Source organism: Rhinatrema bivittatum, chromosome 1, assembly GCF_901001135.1.
Source record: "Rhinatrema bivittatum chromosome 1, aRhiBiv1.1, whole genome shotgun sequence".
NCBI lineage: Eukaryota > Metazoa > Chordata > Amphibia > Gymnophiona > Rhinatrematidae > Rhinatrema > Rhinatrema bivittatum.
Window position 1 is genome coordinate 524088868 of NC_042615.1, and position 16307 is coordinate 524105174.

Consider the following 16307-nt stretch of genomic DNA (forward strand, 5'->3'; position numbering starts at 1 on the left):
GACAACAGGGAACTCTGGGATTGGGGGAAAGGGAGGGAGAGCTGGCATGAGGGGAAGAGGGCAAGAACTTGGAGTCTGCATTGAGAGAGAAGGTAGTGATAAGGAACACTGAAATTGAGCTGGGGAGGGGGGATAGCAGTAACATGGTGATTGGGTGGGCAAGGAATAAGAGTATGTTGGATGGGCTGTGGGAAGTGAGGTAGGGGGGCATGAAGGGAGAAGAGGTGTCCAGAGATGATGTGGAGAAGTGTGAAGGGAGTGAGAGACAGAGGAAAGGGATGATCTGACAGAGGAGCAGGTGACAGAGGAGTAGCAGGAGGCTGGGTAGAAGGTAAAAGAGAGAAAGATCAGGGATGAGTGACAGGAAAGGATATGGGGCTGATGATGTGATGCAAAGTAAAGGAAAGTAGTTGTAGGCTAATGAGCTGGTGAGTACAGAGTAGGGGTGTGCAGCTAACAAAATCTCATTTGTTTTGTTTGGGGGATTTTTCCATGTCATTTTTCTGTTTCTGTTTGTTGTAGTGCGCACTCAAAAATTAGCATGCACTAGAAAATTAAATGTGCACTAACCGAAATGAATTGAAAAATGGCAGCACATCCCTAGTAAAGGCAGGGGAAATGGAGGACAACCTCTTTGGGGAAAAATTATGAGAAACAGTTTTGCAAATCGAAGAACAAAACATGGCAGTCCAGTCACTCTGTACAGTAGTGGAACCGCATCAAGCTGCCATACAATTGTCCATCTCTTATAAAAGACCATACTATCCCATACCGATTTTATCATTACCGTCTAGTACCACCTTTGCCACCCCAGTGCTAGTAAACCCATCAGGCCTCTACAAAAGAGAATGCTGGCAGCAAAAGCTGGAACTGCAGCCACCAGCCAAGCCAAGGCAGTTTTTGATCATCCACTTATCAAGGATTCAGTGGAAGGCAGAATACAATCTTTTCTGGCACTCCCATAATGTGTCGAGATTTCATCGAATCTTCCGCTCAGCGCCTTCACCAGCGCTTCTGTTAGTGTTTCGATATTCGTTTTCTTAAGCGGTGTCGCACACAGATTTTCTTTGGCGGCAGCCATTTTGGTTTGTAGAAGTCGCAGGGTTTCTTTCACTTTTTTCACGGTTCTGGGGTTCATTACCTTCTGGATCTTGTAATAAATCTGTCCATATACTGTCAGATGAGCTTATTCAGTAGTCATTTGCAGCTAGTGAGTCTCAAACCGAAGTTATTGCTGAATATTGCCGAGGCAGTGCCCGGAGCCCGAGCTCAAGCAGCTATCCAGGTTCACCACACCCTCTCTGCTTTTTTTAATTGTAACTTTCAATTTTTCTTAATAAAGAAGATATTAAATAGGAAAATTTTTTTTATTTAACAGGTCAGGTAAGAGCCCACTGTTCTGTGCCCTCTCCAGTCACGGCGCGAGCGAAGCGAAGCATACTTTCATTGGCCTGAGCGCCCATCAATTTGGGCGCTCCAGCCAATGAAAGCACATAGATGGGCATGCGTGACGCACGCCGTGACGTCACGCGTGCCCGTCCATGTGCACCCAAATTGACAGGCGCTCAGCCAAGGAAAGCACATAGACGGGCGTGCGTGACGCACGCCATGACGTCACGCGCGCCCGTCCATGTGCGCCCAAATTGGTGGGCGCTCAGCCAATGAAAGCACGCCCATCTATGTGCTTTCATTGGCTGGAGCGCCCGTCAATTTGGGCGCTCCAGCCAATGAAAGCACATAGACGGGCGTGACGCACGCCGTGACATCATGCGTGCCCGTCTATGTGCTTTCATTGGCTGGAGCGCCCGTCAATTTGGGCGCTCCAGCCAATGAAAGCACATAGACGGGCGTGACTCACGCCGTGACGTCACGCGTGCCCGTCTATGTGCTTTCATTGGCTGGAGCGCCCAAATTGACGGGCACTCAGGCCAATGAAAGTACGCTTCGCTTCGCTCCGCTCGCCCCGTGACTGGAGAGGGCACAGAACAGTCGGCTCTCACCTGACTTCACAATTTGATGAGGGCCGAGCCAGGAGAACCGGGACCTGAGCGGGGGGGAACGCTGCAAGCCGCTTTCGCCGCCGGCTGCCCCCTCCGGAGGGCGGCAGAGAAGGGAAGGGGCTGAAAAGCACAGAAAAGTGGGCTCTCACCTGACTTCACAATTTGATGAGGGCCGAGCCAGGAGAACCGGGACCTGCGCGGAGGGGGGACTGCTGCGAGCCATTTTCGCCGCCGGCTGCCCCCTCCAGAGGGCGGAAGGGAAGGGGCTGAAAAGCAACAAAAGGTAAGTTGGCACATGTCGAGCCGCTTCGGGAGGAGGGGATTTTCAGTTTTTAGGTTTTCATGGGTTAAAGTTGGGATCCACTTCCTGGTGCCTGTCATTTCAAATGTCATTTGAAATGATAGGTACCAGCGCACCCAGGATACTGTATAGGCGCTGTATTAAGCGCCTATACAGTAAAATGGGTTGCGCGGGCCTAACGCTTTGCCTAACGCTTTGCAGACGCGGCTTGCATTTGCAAGCAATTTAAATAGAGTATCGAGCGGTATGTGAGCAGGACTGTGCGTGCGGCAAACGAGGGTGCGCCCGGCAGTGCCGCACTCTTTCTAACGCGGCCTTACTGTGTCAACCCGTTTGTTAATTAGTTAGCTACATTTGATTTCACACTCTTCCCAGAAAGCCTCATACCAAGCCGATAGCAAGATATGAACAATTAACACAGACATAACAATAAAAACAAAACTCAAAATAACACCCCTACTTGTCCAATTTACAGCTAACTCCCATTTTATAACCTCACCTAATTTAATACTTCAGGAAGTCATATTCCAATACTTAAACCGGATATATAAGGGGAAATTGCGACACTGCCCATGGAGCCTGCAAAATTTCCCTTTGAAATCCAGGCCGGCGAGATACTGCTTTGAAGCAGGAGCAAAGAACGCAGGTGAAAATACAGGCCCTGTGCATGCAGTCACTCCCCTGAGCTAACCCAGCCCCTTGTCCCTGCAGATACAAGTATATGTGCTGTGAACAGCGTGCATACTGAGGGGACAGATGGGTTTTACACAAGCTTTATACGCGTTTTCAAATTATCCTCCTCGTGTTCTTTTCTACCTTGGTTGTTTAAGGTGTTTTCTCCAAACAGTCTCTTCTCTCCTTTCATCTTGCCTGTCTTCTAACTTTATTTCCTGGTTCTTTCTGCTTTCTCTTTTGTGCTTGTCTCCTCCTTCATTCACCTCTCCCTCGCCTGACTCTCAAGGTATTCTTTACTCTCATTTCTCTTCATCTTTCTTCTCAAACTCTCTCTCCCTTCTTTACCAATGCTTTACTTTCTCCCTCTTCTCCAATCGCTCACCCTTCCATCTCTCTATTCCTCACCTTTCTACTTCCCTCTTTTCCCATTGTTCCCTTTGAGCTGGTCACTGGATCTCAGCCCTCCCTCTCCCCACCTTTAGCTCGTAATCTCATTTTCTCTGACTTTTCCCCTCATTTCCTAGCCCTCCTTTTCTCTAGCCCCCATCTTCCCCCCAAAACACACACACACCCCAACATTCCATCTGCCACGCCCATCTCCCCACTCCTAGCCTTTCTTTCCCTTCCTCTCCCACCTTCTTCCTCTCTCCATCTCTCTTCAACTCCTAGCCACCATCTCTCACTCCTCTACCTCCCCAACCTTATTGTCTTTCCTTTGGGAAGTGGGGATCAACAACAAAGCAACCACCAGAAACCACAAGAATAGCGGGACTCGAGAGGGAGCAGGCACTATGCGGGAGGGGGGGGGGGGTGAGTGGGTTGTGAAACGACAGTGAAAGTGTTGCACTGTCTGTCCCTGAGGCTGCTTCTTGCTCTTAACCCTGTGCAGGCTTCATTTCTAATCGGGAAGCCCATGCAATAGGAAGGGAGGAAGAGGAAGGGAGGAAGAGGAGGAACAGGGACAACAAGCACGGCGCTTTTACTGTTCCCCTGTGATGCCTGCTGCCTCTGCCTGAGTTTCCCAACTAGCTGCCTCTCTTATGCTGCTCCCTGACTGGCACAAGACGCGCAGGTGATCTGGAAGACATGAGGGAGTGCAGATTGGTGCTGGCAATGGATCACCAAAGAAACAAAAGTTGGCTCTTCCTGTTGTAGTGGCAGGTGGTTGTGTCTTACCCTTCGGCTCCCCTCTCTTGTGTGGCAGCAATGAACTGGCTGCATGTCCCCAAGGATACACATAACCCTGGTTGTGTTCTTATTCTAAAGAAGAAACAAGGAAAATCCTCTTATTGTGACTAGAGAGGTTCACTACAAGATGTCTAGAGGTTTTCTGGAGGCCAAAAGCAACACTTTGTAGGCTGGACAGCAGTTGGAAATGGACTCCTTTCTCTTTTTTTGTCTCTGATGCTGCTTTTATGCTGGATCAATCAATACTGCTTTCTAAGTTCTGCTCTGAAGTGGTTTGGTGTAGACATGTGCATTTAATTAGAACAGCGGTTCAACCTGCCTTACAAGTGCACCTTTATCTTAAGGTCCCACCCCTATTTACTTTTCTTAGAGTATTCAGAAGGAAAAGACCTTATTTCTAGCAATTTTCCTCAATTAATGTCATGTTTTCACCTAATAATCTGCTCCTATTTTTAGTTCATTCCAATTATGCCCTTCTTGATTTTAACCCAAGCCTTCTGTTTTTGTCTGTCTTGCTTGTGTGACTTTAAGAGAATGTAAGCTCTATAGAGCAGGGACTGAATATTACTATATGTTTACAGTACAGGGAAAATGTTTTTATTTTTCTGGTGTAATACTGCAGGCAGAATCTGGCTTTTTGGGGGTTTCCTGGTCAGCTTTTGTCTCCATGTTGCTCTTTCTAACTTGTGGTCACTTATTTTGTATTTGGTGAGGGGATATTGGGTTTTTTTTATCAGTAACTATTATGATGGAATTATATTTCTTGAATTTGCTGAACAAGAAACATTTTACCTAGTCTCAGCCAAAGACTTTTGTAGTTCTTTTAAAGTAATCTTAGGCCTCATGTAGCCTTTTGCAACAGTTTCCTTAACCCGGGGCCTGATCAAGCTAATGATGCTCAGCGCTGTAATTACATACATAAAAAATGTTTAGGACCAATGCTTAAAATATGGACTAAATGAAGGAAAAGAGAAAAATTATCTTTAGCCATTAAGACATGACAAATAAGCCCTAAAGTATGAGAAGTCCAAAAATAATTGATCATAAATGCATATTTGGTTAACATTTTGTTATGACAAGACTATATATGAGATATTCTCTGTCATGGGAGATTTTATTGACAGTGTCTTCATAGTGCCAAACTGTTTCCTCTATATAAAGATGAACCTAACGATGCCACAGAGGATATTCAAACACTTTGAGGTTTTCTTTTAGACAGCAGAATGGGAAAAATATACAAGGCTGTGCAGACTTTTGCAATTACATTTTGTAAAACATTTTCTTCAGAAGATGTTATGTATTTGCACCCAATTTTGGAAACTCAGTAAACAAAGAGAGAACACCCATCCACACCACAGAATATGTGTTTTTTTAATTGCCACCTTGCGACCTGATAAATGACTAATCTTTTTGATTCCCCTTTAAACAAATGCATGTTTTCCAAAATGGGGGGTGGGGAGAGAAAAAGTTATGTGTGGAAGTGGAAGGACACTATCAGCGAAAATTTGACTCTGCGCGTCCAGTGTTCGGAATTTTCATAAATGAAAGTTGGCAACACTAATCCCCTAATCCTGTCGTCTCCCCCCCCCCCCCATCCCAAATGGGAAAGAACACTGCAAAGTCCCCCACTCTAGTATGGAGAGAGGAAAGGGGGCCACATAGATTATTACAAAGCTTTGTGTTGAGCTGAGAAGGGAGGAGGGAGGGGTGAGATCTGATCTTGTAAGCTCATCCGCCCAGGATGGCAGAGTACAAAAAAGGAAGATGACAAAAACTATCCTGGATGAGGAGAAAGACTTTACAACTGGTCACGCTCTATGTGTGGCAGCTGGGATAGAGCCTTGCAGGGCAGACTGGATGGGTCAGCTGGGCTTATTTTGCTGCCATCATCTCATATGCTCCTCTGGGCTGCATTCTGAGTGCACACAGCAGCAGGTCCCTTTATGCTAGAGAGTATACGAGGCATTCTAAAGGACTGCTCATTGCCACCAGAGTAGAGTATTTTTTAAAATGTTAAGTGTGATAACAGAAAGCACATAGAGGGTTATTTTCAAAAGAACGTCTGCGGGTCAAACAGTGTTTCATGTGCAGAAATAGCCATTTGCACAATTGCCTGCATGATAAGTTTGTCTGTCATATTTGGGCACATGTATCCCCAGAGTGAGCGGAGCCATTCCTGGGGGTGGACGTGGGAAGGGGTTGGCATTTAGGCACATACTTTGGGATTTCAAAAAAATATGTGTGTACATTTTCACACAAAATTTTGCATACATTTTAGTGGTTGTAACTTGTGCCAGTATATTTGGTGGGATAATTTGTCAAAGTGCACTTATGTGCGTAAGTCCACATTGAAAATTGGCGTCACTTATGCTCATGTTTGCTGACTTTTTTTTCAGACACGATGTTACAAAGTTACATCCTAACTGGGATGTACAAGCTATATTGTCTAACACACAATTGTGCACACAAGGCAATCCTACACCTAATATAACAGTGAGATGAACAAAAGCCAAAAATATCCATCATAAAAGATAACCTCCTTCTTGTGTCCATCCATCGAAGAAGGTAATGTAAAAGGCAGGGGAAATTCTGCAAAAAACAACAACCCCCAAACCCTCCTTCCATTCAGATTTCCCTAAATGATCTAGTGCACAGGCATTTATAGGCAAAGGGAGACCCCTATTGGAAGTCTATACACTGCACCATGATTGTTTTCCAAAAACAGACACATTTATTTGTAAATAAAAGTAAAGTGTTCGTGGAAAAAAATACCAAGTATATTTTTCTTGCTTGACAATTTTCCTTTAAACTCTTTCATTTTCTTTTATGAGAGTTTTGAAATGAAACTTACTGCAAACTAAGGCAGTGTTTTATAATTTCACAGTTGCAGGGGTGCATGCATGTACAGTATATGAACCGGTCTAGTTCTAGCATAGAAAGGAGAAAGACAGCAGCTTACATATTGTCTCCTTCTCTCTCTCTCTCTCTATCTACCTAGATATAGAGATTCAAACTGCTGCTCATGCAGTCTGGGTCACCAGGAGCTAAGGATGCAGAGGGGAAGCTGTGACACTTGGTAATCAGAATTTGAGCCCCTGATACAGAAGGCGCGCTGGTGCCTGGCTGCTGGCCTCAAGATTGTTACTGAAATGACCAAGGTGGGAACAGTGGGAAGATGTATTAAAACAGAGGAAAAATCATGTGTAATTGCAAATGAAGGCTTATGGCAGCAGGATTCTAACCCCAGTTGTGAATGAATGAACTGAAAGAAGAAGGAAACAAGAACTACTAGGTCAACCCTGCCTTCTTCCCCCCACTCAAAAAAAAAAAACCCCCAAACAATCTGCTGAAATTCTTAGAAGAAGCTGGGAGATTTGTACTAGATTAACTTAATTCCAGCAAGGGAGAGACTCTGCCCTCTGCGTTATTTCGAACCTGCCTATGTGTGAATTCCAAGTCTGTGCATTACAATGTGAACTCAGCTCTAGATTTATTGCTGGAACAGTTTTCTACCATCACTAGAACAGCGAGAAGGCGTATACATTAAGCCATTGTTAAATAAAAGAATAAATGAATACCCAATCACAGATCAGACACGTCAGCAGGGCTGGCTTGGGGATGGGGGTGGGAGAGGTAGGAAATAGATGAGTTCTGCACTTTGGGGGGGTCCTCATCACTATGGTGACCCCCGTCCCCAGTAGTATAGTTTCAGTGCTCCAGGGCTCTGGTTGTGGTCATTTTGCCCTGGGCCCTGCATCCTCCTGCGTGTGAGAGGGGGAGGGCTGTGCGTGAGGGGTGTCTAGTATAAATTCAAAGCCTGGTTTCACAAGAAGCCCTGCTATTTAGAGCTGCCACCTCTCCTGATGTGAGAGGTTAACTCTCTCTGCCAAAATTGTTACCTCATATCCCAGGTTCTCTTTTCTGAAAGGTCGACTAAATAATCTCTAAAGCAGGCAGCACATGAACAGAAAGTCTTCCCAGTGTAGCATTAACCGCGGTGGTGTGATCATATCACCAAAAATAAACTGAATGACCAAAGACAGAAAGAAGCAAAGAATGATGGTAGGGAGCTGGAGGAGTCAGGGAGGGAGAGGGCAATAGAGGAGGAAAGGTAGAGAGGGGTACCTAGAGATGGCGGGGATGGCAAATGGAGGTGGAATAGTGCCTGTCAGACTACCTGCTTTTACTTCTATACCATTTATCTGATCAACACTGGACACCCAAAGCAGTGTACAAATAATAATTAAAAGCCAACAATACAAAAAAAACAAACACCAAGCTAACATAACAGAAAAATAAATGGATAATATTATATGAACAGTAGTCTAATCGCCATTACTCTGCAATGGATAAAGCCCCTCAGCTGCCAGTGTGTGTCATGGCTCTAGTCCACAGTGTCCATGACTAGGAAGCAATAAAAAGGATACTGTCTGCAGCAACAAACCTTACCAGAAGATAATCTTAATACCCATGTATTAAGATTAATTTAAGGAGTTATTTTTAGATTCCCAGAAGATTGTTGTTTGCAAAAATGGGGATGATAGATCAAAACAATCCCCAATAATTGATAAATGTGGATCAATATATGTACATTGCATCTAGTTTAGCATAAAGATCATTGAGGCCTGAAACTGTAGCATGCTGCTTGAGACTAATGAGCTGAAGATAAACCAGGATATTTTGTTATTTGCTTTCTAAGAGATAAGACTGGTGAAGCCTGTGTTTGAACCTTTTGGGAAATAGGCAGTACCAGTTTCTTTAATTGGCCATAGCTTAATGAGCTACAGATGGCTACTTAACACTTGCAGACACTGGATTAGAGCCAGAGAAAAGTAAGGACATAAGGAATTGCATTTGGCAGTGTTCTTGAAAGGCCCACGGTCAAAGAGTGAGTAGCTGGTTTGTGGAGTTCCCGACATCGAACAGCCTTCCGTTTTCAAGAAGATACTATCTCATAGAAAGGAAGGCCTATGAGGAAAGTATCGTATTTTTCGCTCCATAAGACGCACTTTTTTTCCCCAAAAGTGAGGGGAAAATGTCTGTGCGTCTTATGGAGCAAATATGAAAACAAACAAACAAAAAAAAAAACCTAACTATAACCAATGTTTTTTTTGTCCCCATTCCCTATCCCAACCATTTAAATTTAATTAACTACAACCTCCCACCCTCCTGACCCCCCCAAGACTTGCCAAAAGTCCCTGGTGGTCCAGCGGGGGTCCCGAGCAATCTCCTGCACTCGGGCCGTCGGCTGCCAGTATTCAAAATGACGCAGATAGTCTTTGCCCTTACTATGTCACAGGGGCTACTGGTGCCATTGGTCGGCCCCTGTCACATGGCAAGTCTCTGGGGGGGGGGGTCAGGAGAGTGGGGGATTGTAGTTAAATAATTTAAAGGGTTGAGATGGGGAATGGGGCCAAAAAAAAAATAAATTATGCCCTACCCTAATTTGCTCCATAAAACGCACAGACGCCCGGGAACAGAGCTGGTTTAACACACCATTTTTTTTTTTTAAATTTTCCCACTCTGAATCCCAGGTGCGTCTTATGGTCAGGTGCATCTTATGGAGTGAAAAATACGGTATTTCCTGTATATATTCTTTTCATTATTTCTATCTTTGTTATTGCAATAAATATTTGTCTTGATTTAATTTATGGTGATGCTGTGTGCTTATTACTGATATTCACTTTTGATACTGTCTTTACTGATTATACAGTTTTCTACCAATTTTTACAATATTTAGTAAACTAAGTTTTGCTTTTACAAGATTGTGTGTGTGTGTGTTCTGTGATGTAATATAATACCACTTTGAGCCATCTCTCACAACTCAGGATTTAATTTGTAGACGAAAAGGAAGTGGAGCTGTGGAAATAGGGGGAGGGGATCAGTAGGCAGAGTAAGAACATAAGAACATAAGAAAATGCCATACTGGGTCAGACCAAGGGTCCATCAAGCCCAGCATCCTGTTTCCAACAGTGGCAAATCCAGGCCATAAGAACCTGGCAAGTACCCAAAAACTAAGTCTATTCCATGTAACCATTGCTAATGGCAGTGGCTATTCTCTAAGTGAACTTAATAGCAGGTAATGGACTTCTCCTCCAAGAACTTATCCAATCCTTTTTTAAACACAGCTACACTAACTGCACTAACCACATCCTCTGGCAACAAATTCCAGAGTTTAATTGTGCGTTGAGTAAAAAAGAACTTTCTCCGATTAGTTTTAAATGTGCCCCATGCTAACTTCATGGAGTGCCCCCTAGTCTTTCTACTATCCGAAAGAGTAAATAACCGATTCACATCTACCCGTTCTAGACCTCTCATGTTTTTAAACACCTCTATCATATCCCCCCTCAGTCGTCTCTTCTCCAAGCTGAAAAGTCCTAACCTCTTTAGTCTTTCCTCATAGGGGAGTTGTTCCATTCCCCTTATCATTTTGGTAGCCCTTCTCTGTACCTTCTCCATCACAATTATATCTTTTTTGAGATGCGGCGACCAGAATTGACCAGAGTTTGGGGGGGGGGGGGGGGAGAGGGGTTAGGCCAAGGTGTGATCTGTAGGGGGGGGGGAATGAGTCAGCATTGGCTGTGAATTCTCTCTCTCCTAAACACACACTCTCACACACATTTATGCAAACACATCCTTCACACTTTTCCTTCTTATCCCAGTGATTCATCATCCCCAGCCATTCTTTGCCCATCAGTAAGCACTGGCAGGTGAAGCATTGTTGGTTGTGGATGAAGGGTAGAGAAATAGGGCCTTCTCTCTCTATCATCCTCCTCTCTGTCCTGGTGATCCTGCTCCACATCCCAAGGCCCTTCCCTCCATGATTTCTCCAGTTTTGTCATTGCCTTCCAGTGACCATGGAGCCTCCAAGTCTCACCTTCAATCCATGGTGGTTCTCAAGCCCTTTTCCCCACTGTTGGTCACTAAGTCCCCCTTATCCTCTACAGCAGTGGTTCTCAACCTTTTTTCAGCTGGGACACACCTGACAGATTGTTCTCACATGCGTGACACTGAGCATATGATTGTTGCAGGGCTAAATGTAAATATACACTCTGCATCCCCCTCGACCCCCAACAATGGGTACAAAACAGAACTAGGGCATTATTGTACAACTCACATTACAAAAAAGATATTCTGGTTCTGGTGACATTTCAGTAAAAGCAAAACAAACTCCCTCTACTACCAGGCACAATAGCCCTCCTTATGAAAAGGCAATAGTTTACCACTAATGCATGTCCTATTGAGAAAACACAACAAATATGATTGATACAAATGCTTACATGCAAGTAAAATACCTCACCTCGGTCAACACCCTTCACCAAGTACAGAAAAACCACAAATTATAAATATGGAGACAGAAACTGGAATGGAAACCCAAAAAAGCCACTCTGCATGCAGTGAAAACCTACAGAAATGGAAAGAGAAATATAGCACCTAACAGTCCCAGGATCTGCAGTAATGCACACAAACTAAGCCGCACAAAGTTACACCTGTATGGAACACACTCAAACAGTAACAACCCTATCTATGAAAAGGCAACACTACAAATATTAAACCAGGCCCTAAACACTAATACACCTCCTATTAAGAAAACAGAGAAAGCCAAGCTGCTATAGATCCCCACACAGAAATAATTGTAAAATTATACTAATAAATTTATTTATTTATTTATTATTTATTTATTGGTTTTTATATACCGCCGCTCATCAAAGATATCACGTCGGTGTACATAGAACAAAAATACGCAGTTGCGTGTACATATAACAGTATAATAATATCTGGATTCCACAATACATTAAAACAGTAAAATACAAAATCAAGAACAACTTAATTAACGGAATATTAGATAGAAATATAGAGTAAAATAAATGTGATTGCATAACTTAATCTAGTATCAAGGCGAAAAAATGGGGGTATAGGAGGGGTGGGGAGCAAGTTGGAACGGGAAGGGAAGAGAAAGGGTAAGGAAGGAAAGGGTTATATACATATGTACAGAGGGCGAGATCAAAGGTTATAAGAGAGTAACAATAGAGCTAGAATGCCTAGAAGAGGAGGGCATAGTTAAACTAAAGTTGAGAGTAATAGTTTAGGGAAAAGATGGAAAGAATGGCAGGAAAGAATGGCAGACTAAGAAAAGGGAGTAATAGGAGTTACAAAACAGCTGCTGAACAGAATAGCATCCAACAATTAAAAAGTCATAAAAATTATTAAAAATTGTCCAACTATCAATAAAATATTTCAAAACAGCAGACATCACATAATACCCAGTAATTGAAATGGCAGTCAATCAAGAAAAATAAACTTAAAAAGCCACCTTTTTACTTACCTTCTCCAGCAACTCTCCTACTCCTTTTTCTTGCAGGCCAAAAGCACACACCAGAAGCAGCAATGGCTGCTGAAGCTCTGTCCTCATGGTCCTCTTCCTTAGGACCTACAACTAGTCACAGACATGCACACACCCAAACACACACCAATTAGACCCCACAACCAGTCTCTCTTCCTCACACACACCAGTCACCTCCCTGACCAGTCTTCCTCACACACACCAGGCACCTCCCTGACCAGTCTCCCTCACACACACCAGGCACCTCCCTGACCAGTCTCTGTCTATCACACACACACTAGTCACCTCCCTGACCAATTCAGTCTCTCACACACATACACACTTGGTAACAGAGGGAGCTTGTATGTGTGTGTGTGTGAGAGAGACAGACACATACGTTTCCTCTTTCTCTCTCTCACACACAGACACGCTTCCTCTGTATCTCTCACACACGATTCCTGTCTCACACACGCACACACATGCTTCTCTCTCTCATCCCCACCCCTGCACTCACACAGGCATCTTCTCACCCATATTTACCCACAGGCAACCTCTCATATATATACAGACACACACACTCACTCATATACACTAACCTTCTCATATATACACAAACACCCTCTCATATACACATACAGGCACCCTCTCATACACAGGCACTTACTCTCACAAGGCCAGTCTCTTGCTCTGTCATATACATTTTGGAGATTTTCTTCGGCTGATGGCTGCACATCAGGGCCTCCTCTGCTGCCAGCTCTGGGAAATGCCGGCAGCACTGCAGGGCTAGGTCTTCATCTGCCACTGGCTTCTTCTTGTGCAGGACCTCGCTTTTGCTGGTGGGAAGTGAGAACCCCGCCAGCCTGTCACTTCTCCGTGCCGCTGCGGGACCTTCCCGCTGTTGCATTCCAGGGAGGACCGCTTCACTCGGCCTCTCATGTCACTGGAGGGATGCACAACTGGAGCAGTGGGACACCTGGAGCCACGACCCACCTGCCAGTACTCGGCGACCCACCGGTTGAGAATCGCTGCTCTACAGCAACTCGCCTTCTTTCTCTCCTTGGCCAGTAAGGCCCAGGCTTCCTCTTTGTGTTGAATCAGCAGGCTATCCTATTGCGTGAGGATGGAGGCAGACTGACATGCACTACTTGCTGTCCTCAGCTTTCTTAGATAAGATGGGGGCAGGTCCTGAATTCAAAAGTGCATCCTGCTCTTTGCCCCCTCAGGGGAGGAAGTAAGGGAGCAGCAACATATGCTCTCCTCATTCACTCTCTCTCCCTCCTCCTACCACACACCCTCCTATCCCTTTCCCTCACCTCATTCACTCTTTCCCTTCCCCCTCCAATTGCCTCACTCAGATACCTCCTACCCAGTCTCACTCAACTCACAATCCCTCTCTGATCCTCACTCACACCACACAACTTTGATCCCCACAAAATCCCTTTATTCACTTGCCCTCCCCTCCCTCCAGTTTTCCTCATTCCCCACCCACATCTTCTCACTCACTCTTTCACTTCCCCCAACTCTTATTCTGCTTTCCTCTTTTCCCATCATTCACTCTTCCACTCCTTCCACCATCATCACATCTCTCACTCTCGCCCCTTTCCCCTCCCCTAGGGTGGTTCCTAGCAAAAGAAGCAGAGGGGCTTGGGAATCCAACCTGGTATGCAGCTACCTGGCCAGGAAGATGGCACACCCAACAGCAGCAGAAGCACCGCAGTTTGGCTGGCAGGCATTCACCTCGTGTCTCTGATCTTTGCCGTTATCCCTAAAGGCCTCCTCAACTGTGCCAGGAAATTGCTTCCTCTAGGACCTGGGGGGGAGGGGGGGGGCAGGAATTATGCATGTCCCCCACCACCACCACCAGCTCGGCTCTGTTTCTGCAGGGGAATTCGAAGACACTTATATTGCCAGCTCTGCTCTGTTTTGCTGAGGTGACCAAGACTGGTTTACACCACTGTCTCTACTCCGCTTTCTTGGGTCCCAGAAAAAAAAAGGTTGCTAAACATCATTCTGGGTTGTTCCACCAGATATTAAGCCCTGGGTAACAGACACTAAAAATGGCACAAGATTGAAACTTGTAAGCTGTACTGTACTGCTAGCTTTCTGAAGGTGAGAGGAATTCTCTGATAATGCCTGCTGTGAAAGAGCATTATTGCTATTAGAGGCTTAAAAATAGGAATTTGTACATCAGTATCAACAGCTAGATTCAACTGGTAGTTATAACCAATTAATTCTTGTGAACCCCTGTGCTGTAACCACCACCACTAATTTCCCCACTTGTCACCATTAACCTATCCACAAAAGAAGTTGAGACTACGGTGTGCTAATTTATGAAGTTTCAGGTAGAAACTGTAAGAACTGGAATGCAGGACTATTAAAAATTATTTAAAAAAAAAAAAAAAAAAAATCATCCTTCGGACCGGAATCGAACCAGTGACCTAAGGATATCAGCAGCTGGCGAATTACCTCTACAGTCCTCCGCTCTACCAACTGAGCTACCGAAGGTGATGAAGCAAACTGCTGTCACCCTCCTTTTTCTCAAAGCTGCTACAGACTTTGTACCGTCAAAGGGCACGTGGTCTCAGTGCACATCCGTTGCCTAGCAGCAGGACTCCGTGCGTCACAAACATGCGCTATTTCACGGCGTCAGGGCGATGCCTTCTCTTGGGGCAGTAGCCAGAGCTTGGACCTCGTTTCCCGAGTTCTATGCAAGGATTAACTACGGTATAGAGGGGGCACCCGATGTTAGAGTGGATGCCTCATTCTTCAGTCGGGGCCGAGCTCTCGCCCCATGGACCTCCTGGCTCTTGCCGGGTTTCCCACCCCAGTCACATCAGCGATCTACTACTGAATAATCCACCCCCGTTCTCTTGCTGCTGAGCTCTCCAATCAGGAAACTTTTGCAGTAAATTAAAATCAATGTAGAAAGAAGATAGGAGCAGAGAAGGAAAATCTAACAAGTTTCCCTGCTAGGGGGTACTTTGTACAACAATGCTCTAAAAAAAAAGCAAAACCTTACTTATTCTGGACTAACCAGGTCTAACTACTAAGCTGCCCGATCTTATTTCTGAAAACGTTAGGGCTAAAAGCAGTAATTTATTTGTGGAGGACGGAAGGCTGGAAACGATTTAGCAAAACTTGTGCGTATAATAGCTACCTCACCTGTTTATTAATCCACAAACTGAATGGGGTGACCTCATACCCGGGCAATAGTTGGAAAACGAGGCCTTACAGATTTGTTATATGGGAACGCTTTTTCTAGTATCTAGCAAGCCGCTGATCACAAGAGAAGAGGTCTTTTTTATTTGAAAAAAAAAAAAATCCTCCTTCGGACCGGAATCGAACCAGTGACCTAAGGATGACAGCCATCAGAGTAACCTCTACAGTCCTCCGCTCTACCAACTGAGCTACCGAAGGAATATGGACATTGTAATTTGTGGCTCTGACCCTCCCTCTTGTGATGCAACAATCAGTAACGTGCGTAGGCAGGAAATAGGCTTGAAACGGCTCTGGAAGAAATGACAGTGAGTGGGCGGGGCGAGGCTGGAATACAGCAAGATCTCAATTGGAATTTAGGCTCTGTATTCGGAGTCAGCGCCCCCTGCAGTGGCAACTCAGCCCCCAATGTTATGACCTCAGACAACCGTTCTTAACAAAATCTGTTCCTTCCCACCCATGTAAAACTTTATTTGTTTATACACAAGTCTTTCTTCTTTGCTACTTGTTGAAAATCATTCACGATGTAAATCTCCACTATCTGTCTCCTGTTTCTCAGTGGGAGAGCCCCCAGATCTAGCAGCCTCTAGGGATTAGTGGTCCC

At 44.9% G+C, this 16307-nt stretch overlaps 2 non-coding genes across 2 annotated transcripts; both read right to left on the bottom strand.

The window, feature by feature from the left end:
* Positions 1 to 14897: 14897 nt before the first annotated feature.
* Positions 14898 to 14992, bottom strand: TRNAY-GUA. Its single transcript has 2 exons — positions 14956 to 14992; positions 14898 to 14933 (listed from the first exon to the last, which is right to left on the bottom strand). It is a non-coding gene; the product is annotated as a tRNA-Tyr (tRNA).
* Positions 14993 to 15811: 819 nt separating this feature from the next.
* TRNAY-GUA lies at positions 15812 to 15904 on the bottom strand. Its single transcript has 2 exons — positions 15868 to 15904; positions 15812 to 15847 (listed from the first exon to the last, which is right to left on the bottom strand). It is a non-coding gene; the product is annotated as a tRNA-Tyr (tRNA).
* Between the last annotated feature and the right edge of the window lie 403 nt (positions 15905 to 16307).